Raw genomic sequence first — 9855 nt, 5'->3', positions numbered from 1 at the left:
CCATGTGTTTTTGTGAAATGAGGATAAATGCAACGAAGATAAATGCAATGATTTTATTATTATGTCTTTGCAATTCATGTCCCCTTGATGATGCTTGTTATGGCACACGCCATCAAGGTTCATTGACGACGCCGTCCGCTCCGCCCGCCACCATCATCGGAGACCGAGTGAAAGTGCTCGAGTATTGTATCTTCATTTTCATCGTTTCTTTTGTCGTGTTTTGTGTTTTCCCGTCTCGTCATTCTGTTTTCGTCACACGACGACACGTCCCGTTGACACCGTGAGTCTTTGTCAACGTGTGGTCCTTAGCAATTTGGGCTCCCCCTCCCACACTTTCCTTTGTCCTTTTTTTCATTTATTTTTTACTTTCCCTCTAATTGTAATAGGGGCCCAATATATAAAAGCCCCCTAATGGACCCCTTTTCATTTTTTGACCCACTATGGGGGAGGGGGAGGCCATTGACCTCTTCCCCGTTATAACGGAAGAGGGGGACGCCCTAGCTTCCTCAGACCAGGAAGAAGGAAAAAAAGGAATCTCGTTGTTTATTCTATCTTGGTCTCGCTTCCTCATTCAAGAGAAGATCACAGAGGAAGAAGGAATCGTGGGGGAAGAAACGGAGCAGAGAAGACAAGGAGAACAGGAACGGGAGGCTCTCGTATGACAGAATTCACGACCTACTAGTTCCCGTTCTCCGGAATTGGGCAAAATTTGGAATTGAACCCGTCAGCCTTTGCAAACTTTGAGAAATTGGGACTTCGTAATCAGCGTCGGAAGGGACGCCGTTCAACCAGCGACCACGAACATCTAACTGGGTTGATGGCGGCGCATCAGCCCTCCCCTCCTGGGTGACCGCGGGACATTGTGAAACCTTTGACCTGGTTCGACAGAATCTGGAATGGTGGATCTAGAAGAGAAGAACAAAGAGATTGACGCCTGACGACGGAGGATGACCATGGCTGGTTAAAATAGCCTGCCAGCTTCACCCTTCCTTCCCGGTCAGCCGGATCTGAAATCACCTCAGATTGTTTGCCCGACTCTTGGTAACCCACCGCTGCTTTCAACCCGATGGAACTGGTGCTGTACTTTGCCAACTACGATTGATTGAAAGGTCACCTCTCAAAATTTGGGAACGGTCTCGAGTCTTCCCCAAATTACGATTTGGAGATCAGCTACTCTGCCAATTTCGTCGTTCCTAACCAGACGGTTGGAGCAGCCCTTCTGTCCTCGATCAACCATCCCCGGCCTTGCTGACCCGTCATTTCAGCTGACCACAGAAGTTGTTGCTGCACCGGTGCCTTGGCTCGAACAATCGGGCATGGAGTCGTGATGGTTGGAAGCTAACAACTCATTGGCGGCACCAAGTTGACGGGAATCCTACAGCATTATTCTGCTCTGCTCGCGCATCACAATCAGGCCATGGTTAATTCACCTCCTGCGACTGCTTGCTGTCTCACGACCCGACGTCCCGAGGATTGTTGATCGAGCCCCTCTCGGCACCACGGACGTCTTGGAACCCACTTTAGCCGCCCGCATGGCGCTGCTCGTTGGTCCGCCACCAGCTCGCCCCCACCGCTCGCTCTTGTTCGCATCGCTATCGGATTCGGGCATAGAGATGGGACTTGTTAGTGCTTGAGCCGCACTCGACTCCCCCACTGACTCATCCGACCTTTACTCAGAGCCCCGTCATCGTCATCCACTTGTCGAGCTGTCGTCCGCTCTCTGGCGCCTCTCCACCCCCACCCAGTTTGACAACCTCCAACAGTTGACGAACTCTGCACCACAAGCCACGCCGACAAGGTACGCCATCCTTTCCTGTCGCCCGTCTAATTATCTCTTGTAGTAAATTTTTGTTTTGACTCTACCATGCTCGGGCTAGGTAGGTGAGAGAGGCTTGAGAGAAACTACGACAAAATTGAGTGTCTTATCGGTACGCTCGAGACCGTCCATTACATACAAACCTAACGGATTGATTTCGTTCGATTGTAGACGCCTTCGTCGCTCAGACGAGGTTTGAGAGGCCACCATCACCGTCACTTGGTGAACCCGTCCAACCTTGGAGCTCAGCGCCTCCCTCAAGTCAGGGCCAGCACGTACAACACGTAGAACATTCCTGTTCTCTTTGTAGTTACATCGACCAGTTAGGTTTCATCTATCGGACGACAATGCTGTCGACGTTCGATACCACTACCTTTTATCAGTACCGAGCCATCATACTCGGTGCTGATCAGATGATGCCCCTGACGATGTCCGACATCACTTGTGACATGATCAAGATACCAAAAGTCGAGGTTTTGGCCACGAGAGGAGGCATCCTCCACGGCCAGATATCGGCCTGGAGGACCTGGTCACAATTACCAGACCTAACCATACGAATCAGCTTGACTCATTACCCGACACGTGACGCATACATGCCGTCATACTCGAATAGCCACACACTGGCACGTGACGAGTAGTATTACCTGCTGACTCCCCTCCTCAACCGAGGCACCGTTGATCACCAAGAGGTGCATATTTTGACGAGAGCTCGACCAGGAACAAGAAGACCTGCCCATCTGCTTCGCTCTCACCCTAGATGTTCCCTTGGAGTGTGCGACACTCCTATGCGTAGCTCTCCGACTGAGCTCATGGCCAATTTCAGGGGTGTTTTCCCCCAAGAGCTCCCTCTTATACATAGCATCCAGCACGTCATCAACTTTGTTCCAGGCACCTCACTCGCAAACTTAGCACATTATTGGATGGACCCAATAAAATATGAAGAGTTATATCACCAGGTAAAGGAACTCTTGGCCAAGGGCCTCATACGAGAGAGCCTCAGTCCATGTGCCATCCCCGCACTACTTGCGCCAAAGAAAGATGGAGCATAGAGCATGTGTTGTGACTCCCGCGCCATCAATAAGATAATGATGAAGGACCATTTTCATATCCCTAGAGGGCAAGATTTTTTCGATCAGATGGCCAGAGTGACCATCTTCTCGAAGATTGACTTACGAGTGGGTATCACTAGGTTCTCATCAGACTAGGGGACGAGTGAAAAATTGTCTTCAAGATTAAGGATGTCCTTTTCGAGTGGAACATCATGCCATTTGGGCTTTTCAATCCTCCAAGCACATTCCAGCATTTGATGAATGAGGTCTTACTGCCGTTCATAGGTAAATTTGTCGTCGTTTATTTCAAAAATATACTTATCTTTAGTGGATCCCACGTAGAACACCTATAACACCTTCGAGAGGTGAGCGCTGCGCTGCAATGGGAGAAGCTCTAAGCCCACCCAAAAAAATGTAGTTTCCTAATGGCCGAGGTTTCTTTCCTTGGTTTCATCATATCAGCTCACGGAGTTTCCGCTGACCTGGCCAAGATCAAGGCCATCACATCATGGCCTAAGCCCAAGGATGTTCATGACGTACGCGACCTCATGGGCTTGGCAACTTTCTACGAGAGGTTTGTTCTAGGATTTAGGGGTGTTACCCCTCCTATCACTTGATCTTATCGGACTCGACAAGTTCAACTGGACGAAGGTGGCTGACAAGGTCTTCGAGCAAATCAAGCGTCGCATGACAAAAGTACCTGTTCTACGATTGCCCGACTTCAACAAGGTGTTTGAAGTCGCTTGTGACGCCTCGGGCATAGGTACTGGTGGCTTCCTTATCCATGATCGATATCTGGTCCAATATTTTAACGAGAAGCTGAACGACACCACGCAACCATATGACAACTATGATCACTATTTCTACGCCCTTGTTCAGTTTCTCCACCATTTGCAGCATTATGTCCTACCCTAGGAGTTGGTTCGTTTCTCAGATCATACTGCCTTGTGCCACCTGCATGACCAGAAGAAGGTCATCAACCAACATGCCCATTGGATCGCCTATCTAGAGAACTACACATTTGTCATCCAACACAAGAAGGGGATGGATAATGTCGTCACTAACGCTCTTACTTGGAGGCCAGTAGTCCTCAATCTGATGAAGACCCGAGTGCTGGGATTTGATCAACTCCCACAGGATTACACAAAGTGTACCGACTTCGAAAAGATTATCAGTGCTTTTCGCGACGGTCCGAAGTCCAAATATTAAGACTATTATCTCTCCGATGGCTATCTCTTTCATGGGAAGAGACTATGCATACCTCACACTTCGCTATGAGAATTCCTTATTTGGGAGATGCACTCGCGTGGTCTGAGCAGACACTTTGGTGTCAACAAGACCATCCAATCCTTAGAGTACAAGATCTACTAGCCATCGTTGAAGAGGGCAGTCGGGAAGATTGTCTCCCACTGTTTGACATGTTCAAAGGCCAAGATGACGAAGCAGAATGCAGGGCTATATACGCCCTTACCTATATCAACATGTCCTTGGGACGGCGTTAGCATCAATTTTGTTCTCGACCTACCAAAGACCACTCAACGATAGGACTCCATCATGGTCGTAGTCGACAGATCCTCTAAGATGGCACACTTTATACCATGCTCGAAGACCGCGGACGCATTGCGAGTAGTGCGACTATTTCTTGATGAGATCGTCCGCTTGCATGGCATACCACAATCGATCTTGTTGGATCACGACATAAGATTCAATAGTTATTTGTGGAAGACCTTATGGGTCTTGATGGGAATGAAGCTCAAGTTTTCAGTGGCCTATCACTTGTAGACGGATAGACAGATGGAGGTCGTCGACCGTAGTTTAAGAAACTTACTCCGCTCCATCGTGGGGGATAACCTCACCACTTGGGACCATGTCATTCCCATGCCGAGTTCACTTTCAACTCCTCTATGAACTGTACCACCGGTCGCTCACCATTTGAGATCGTATATAGCCAGGTATATCATAGGCCCTTAGACCCCATTCTAGTAGAACCGCACTCCACAGCTTCCGAGGATGGCATTGCATTCGCACAGCATATTAGGGACATGCATCATGACATTCATGCTCGCATCGTCATGCAAAATGAGAAGAATAAGGTTGCCGCTGATGTGGGTCGTAGGTCAGTTAGCAACACTAAGAAGGATCTTGCCATGGTCAGGTTGAGATCCGAGAGATACTCTCCCAGGGTTGCTATGAAGCTTCACGCTTGTAGTTTTGGGCCTTTCCCGATAGTATGTGTGGTCTGTGAGAACGCCTACATTTTGGGTATCCCACCAGATTAGGGCATCTGTCCCACCTTCAACGTTCGCAATTTGATCTGGTACCATCCTATGCCACCCATTATTGAGCCTCACAGCCCCTCAAGCCTTAGTAGTGATATGAGCGAGAGACACTATCTATCCATTTCCATCTTGTCCCCATTGAGGCATGATCATGCCAAGTCAGTACTGGAGGAGATAATTAACGCTGTAGGGGAGCGGATGGAAGGATAGTTTATCGTGCACTAGCAGGGTTGACCATCTTTCGATAACACATGGATTTCACATGCGAAGTTGCTTCGGCTACGACTAGAGCTTGTCCAACCCCGCAAAGATATCATTGGTTCTAACTCGTCGGAGCTGAGTTCTTCCCACCCAGGGAGGACGATGGAGGACCATCCAGTCAAGCACGTCCTGAATTGTCATCAGCCATGTCGCGGAGCTCGAGTCAACATGAAGAATCCAAGCTTTCATTATCAAGTTTAAGGACATCTGAGTTTTTGAGTTAATATGATTTAGTGTCACTTTATTTTGTCTTCGTGTTTTCTTTGGGTTGAGGGAAGGTTTTCCCATGTATGGGTCCTTCCTCGTGTCATCATCATTCCTATATCAGTCATCTCTTTTAACTGTTGAGAGGCCCCCCATGTGCATCAGGCCTTTCCCAATGTGAGTTTGTGTTTTGTGTCTTGTTACAGCCTTTAGGGGGAGCCTATTAGGGCATTCCTAAGGCTCCCCCTTCCCTCTCTTTTTTACTATAAATTGAGAAGGGAAGGGTTCACGGTCGGGAAGAGTGTTGTTGCACATGTGAGCAGCTCGACTAAAGGCTGCACATGTGAGCAGCTCGACTCGACTCACTCCGGGATCCAAGAAATCACGGATGTAATTCGTGGAAAGGTACTTAGTTTAATGTTTTTGTTAATGTCGTTCGATTCGTTCAAGTCTTCTGCTGCGAATCATTTTCATTTATTCATCCATGTCAAGGCCTCTGGAACCCAACAATATATACATAGATCATTTCTCATCTCTCCCTTGTAGATTATCCTTTTCATTGCTCATGTCAAACTTATCTATATCTCACATTTCTAGTCTCTCTCTCTCATTGTTCACATCTCTATTATATCTCTCTTGTTTTTTAGGCCTCTCTTTTATCTTTCTTTATCTTTATATCTCTCTCTTTATATGTCTATTATTTATCTCTCTATCACTCACTCTTGTTATACATAATTGTCTTCGATCTCTTTCTTTCTCTTTTTATATATTTATATCTCTCTCTTTTCGTCTCTCCTATCTCTTTATTTTTGCTCATATATTTATATCTACGTGGTCTCTCTCAAATCTCCCTCTCTTTCTAATGATCCTGTCTATCTCTTTATCACTCTCTCTCTATCTCTCCCTCATTGCTCATATCTCTCTCCTCTCTCTTGATGAATCAAAGACAGGAATAAAATAGAGGACCAACTCAACATGCTGCCTTGGATGGGCATCAATTGAGATATGTTTGACACTTTTCGTGGCCATAAACAGGTTAATCTTCTCAATCAATGATTCAAATATCATCTTACATAATATTTTTATCTTCACGAATTTTGTTGTTCACCCTCTTTTCCTCTCCAATACTATACAAGGCTCCCAACTTATTTCAAATTTCAAATTGTGATCAGTGCACTTGTTGACATGTCAGGCCATTCATCTATTTTTTCTGACTTTAAGAAAGTTGTACACATGTTAGCCAACCCCACTACCTTCTAATCGAGTTCATTTTTCCAACATCATGCAACCAAATATTTAAGTATTTACTAGAAGGCAATGTGTCAACAAGCTTTGTTATTCCAACATCATTCAGCCAGGAATCACTATTCAACATTATTAAGTCAGGAAAATCTTCCGGCCCGAATTTTCCCATATCGACTTCCACTCAAAATCTGACATCGCTAATATACTTTTGTTGGATCAAGAAACATGACATTGTTAGATAGTATATATTAATGTTCAATAACAACTCATGAAAAAAAAATTCAATGAAATTTTTATAAATATATGGAACATGAAAAATCATTCACCTAATAAATCAATATATTCTAATAGCATGATATTTATATTTATTCCAAACCACAATTTTTTTATGTGTGTAAAATGGTTATGCCATTGGGAAAAAATAAGCTTCTTTGTATTAATACTGGATATGGAATACTCAGAATAGCTAGAACATATGTGTAAATGATCGGAGCATTAGGGTGACAAAGTAAAAAAGGTTTTTTTACAAGAGAAAAATAAATAACTTTAAAGGATTTTGATGATGAAGAAGGTGATGATGCCATGCTATTAGATCCATCTTTCTTTTTTCTTCAAGAAGGTCAATAGATTCTAATGAAGCATCATTTAAATTCATGTAATAACATACATTTCCTTAAGTGTTTATAAAAATATCTGAAAACATAAACCAGTTTAATATTATAGGTCCGCGACAAATGGGTAAGACACATTGTTGATGAAGTTGTGTCAAAACAATGGTCATGCCATCCAATAAGAAGGATTTTGTCAATTTTTCCAATAATTAACATGTACTCAGGTTTTTTAGCCTTTATAACTTCTCTCCCAAACCACCATGGTCGATCTTCCAAACATCTTTGATCCTTAATTCTTTCCTAAAAACATTTATCTATCAATACAATTATTTTAGCCTTTATATATATTATAGTGTCAGTAATCACAGTTAAATTTTCATGCATACATTTCGATGATGCATCGTTATGATTATGGATCAAAAAATGATATGAAACATTATATCATTCTCTGATAATCATATGATCATTAAATTCCTGGGTACATTCATAAAAATATCATTTAGACATCACAAAATTGTATAGCAATATCATAAATAATATCATATTCTTTAGAGATGCTCAAGTAGAGTGTACTTACTATATCGGTTTCTTCATCCATAAATATCATATCCATATCTTATATGATTTTTTAAAATAGCTCTTCATTCAATTCTTTATCCACAAGTTCCTCATCCATAACTTTCCTGTAGATTTATTTTCAGAATATTTAGTCATCTTGGAAAGATCATCATCACTCATAGAAGATATTTGATGTTCAAGCATAATTACACAAGGTTCAAATTTTTCCGGGCTTTGTTTTCCACTGTCTTTACAAGTACCTTGTTTTAAAGAATCCTGATCAGTTATAAATTCGATGTAATTATCATTTGAGATTCCAAAAAGAAGATGTTTTCGAAGAGGAACATGAGTGTCATGATGTTCTGGATGGGGATCTCTTCTAATTGTTTCTTATACCAGAAAATTAGTATGTCTGCTCATTATCCTCTCCCTCTTCTTCGTCATTAGGAATTTTCATGAAAAGGGAAGATGATTCTCTTGACAGTATGAATGGATTCCCTATTTTCTTTATCAATTGAAGGCAAGAAACATGATGCAATTGATTCAACATGCGATGTTGATAAGAATGACAAAAAGTCTGAGTTGAGGCTTGACCTTGATTGGCACACATGTTGCTTTGTTCATCTTCCATGAGGTTGATAAGAGGACTTTCAAGCTCCTCATGGATCCTTCCAATATTTTCTATCATCTCTATCATCCTTGCATTCTGCTCCATCATCATCTTCATCATCTGCATTATGTTAGTATCAGAATTATGATTAGTTAAAGGCACATTATGAAAGATCGATTGAGATTGAGGTTGGAGGTAATGCCATGATCTCTACCAAAATGGACTCCTAGATTCACGATTGAAGTTTATCTTCCTTGATTTCCCATTGTACTCCATTGGTGATGACCTTGGTCAACATGCATTAAATTTTGCTCTGTATTCTGGCATAATCCACTGCCATGGCCGTAGCTAAAACAAATCCTACAAAAAGACTTTTGCATATGATGATTGGAATAAGTTTGGTCCTAATAATCTTTTGTAGAAAAATATTTCGTTCTTGCATAATAAGGTTTCTCATGACAATAATAAGCACCATAGTATGGATCATAGAAATAAAACATCGATCATTATATCCATAATCAACATTTATAGAATAAAATTTTGAATCCATGATAAAATAGTCAAAGGATCCAATAAAATAAATATACCTATGAAATCCTCATGTGATACAGTGTTAAAAAAAAAATGTAAGAATGAATTATAATAATAATTACTACCTGAAAGACATCTGCTCCCCGGCAACAGTGTCAGTTGACAAACCATAATGTGGGTTAAATAAGTTAATTTATGGCTCTAATTCTGTAAAAATGTTAATAAAAGTGCCCTTACCTAGACAACAGTTAGGATCAAATACATAAGAAGCAGGTACTGAAAGAGTAATTTAATTTGAATTTTAAATTTAAAATAAATTATTTTTGGTGATTTTATATTTTTATTGATTTATTAACAATTTTCTAAAGACTAAATAAAGTAAAACTACTGAAAAATATTTTAAATAATTGGAATAAATATTTATGTTGTTTCTAATAACTCTAATAATTTGTTGTGATTTTTACCAATGTTTTTTATATTTTTAGGGCAAGACATAAATTGTAAGGACAAATAGAACCTAAGGCCATACTTCCCGCCGTGAAGTTGTGGCAGAAATGGGTAGTGGACTAAAAAACTGAAACTTTTTATGCATTAGGACTTTTTACTGCCCTTTGATGCATTGGAAATCTTGAATTCTAGGATATCTCTAGAATCTAGGGAAATGGAGAGAAAATTCAAAACAAATACTCAG

At 41.8% G+C, this 9855-nt stretch overlaps 1 long non-coding RNA gene across 2 annotated transcripts; it reads left to right on the top strand.

Annotated features, from left to right (window-relative positions):
- The first annotated feature begins 489 nt into the window (after window positions 1-489).
- On the top strand, window positions 490-6803 carry LOC144711272 (uncharacterized). Of its 2 annotated transcripts, XR_013583508.1 has the most exons (3): window positions 496-1798; window positions 5816-6014; window positions 6556-6803. It is a non-coding gene; the product is annotated as an uncharacterized LOC144711272 (long non-coding RNA). The 2 variants fall into 2 exon arrangements; XR_013583507.1 differs by lacking the exons at window positions 5816-6014; window positions 6556-6803 and adding an exon at window positions 5500-5807 and having other exon boundaries at window positions 490-1798.
- The last annotated feature ends 3052 nt before the right edge of the window (window positions 6804-9855 follow it).

Source organism: Wolffia australiana, chromosome 13 (genome assembly GCF_029677425.1).
Source record: "Wolffia australiana isolate 7733 chromosome 13, ASM2967742v1".
In the NCBI taxonomy this organism is placed as follows: domain Eukaryota; kingdom Viridiplantae; phylum Streptophyta; class Magnoliopsida; order Alismatales; family Araceae; genus Wolffia; species Wolffia australiana.
This window is presented reverse-complemented; position numbering and strand designations above follow the sequence as displayed.